Source organism: Anneissia japonica, unplaced genomic scaffold (assembly GCF_011630105.1).
Source record: "Anneissia japonica isolate Jap-2015-1 unplaced genomic scaffold, ASM1163010v1 scaffold6815_len937_cov204, whole genome shotgun sequence".
NCBI classification, from domain to species: domain Eukaryota; kingdom Metazoa; phylum Echinodermata; class Crinoidea; order Comatulida; family Comatulidae; genus Anneissia; species Anneissia japonica.
Genome location: NW_022692703.1, coordinates 1 through 909, shown reverse-complemented (window position 1 = coordinate 909; position 909 = coordinate 1). Strand labels below are relative to the sequence as shown.

The 909-nt window shown below is 36.7% G+C and overlaps 1 pseudogene; it reads left to right on the top strand.

Moving 5' to 3' along the window:
* Positions 1–182: 182 nt before the first annotated feature.
* Positions 183–301, top strand: LOC117100379 (annotated as a pseudogene).
* Positions 302–909: the final 608 nt, after the last annotated feature.

Sequence of the window (909 nt, the reverse complement as noted above, 5' to 3'; positions counted from 1 at the left end):
GATTAATACTTGGACCACCTTGGAATACCGGGTGCTTTAGACTTAATTTATTCTTTTCTTCTAAAAATTGACTTGACCAATAGTAGCGCATCGATACCTCTTATAGGTAACACGTCAACAACTTGAAATATCATTCACTGATCTCGATGATCGAAGTGTTGTACGTCTGTTGGTGCTTCCTTGTTTTCGGCCATACTACGTTGAAAACACCGGTTCTCGTCCGATCACCAAAGTTAAGCAACATCGAACCTGGTTAGTACTTCGATGGGAGACCGCAAGGGAATACCGGGTGATGTCAACTTAATTCATTTTTTCCCTAAAAATTTTGACCAACAATAGCGCATCGATACCTCTTACAATAGTTTCCTAAGTAATTTTTCTTTGTTAGGCACGGTAAGATAACCTGAAACACACATTATTTCATTGAAAGTTTGAAGTTTTTCGGAACAGTACTCAAATTACGGCGGATAAGTTAGAAATTTGCACTAAGTGCTTAACTCTGCGAGATAAGCACGTTTGTTCAAAAACTCAAACTGTAATGTAGATTAAAAATGAGTCATTGAATTTTCAAAATCCTAAATCCTAGTTTCCATGCGAAGAAAGAAAAAAACCAAACAGTAAAAATTCAGTGGTGATGATGATTCAAAATTTGCAACATCCTAAATCCTGGTTTCCCGGGGAAGAAACAAATTGGTACAAAATTAAGTGACAATTGCAAGATCAACAATGTACTTTTAATTTATTAATTGCAGGGATCATTCTAGAGATTATTTTTTACAAGAACTAATGTGTAAGATAAAAAAAAAACAGCAGCTTAACTGGACACCACGTGTCACTCGACGGATATATGTTCATGCCTGATACGGTTTGATGAAGGATAGCATCTCTCCGTCGCTGTACTGTGGCACA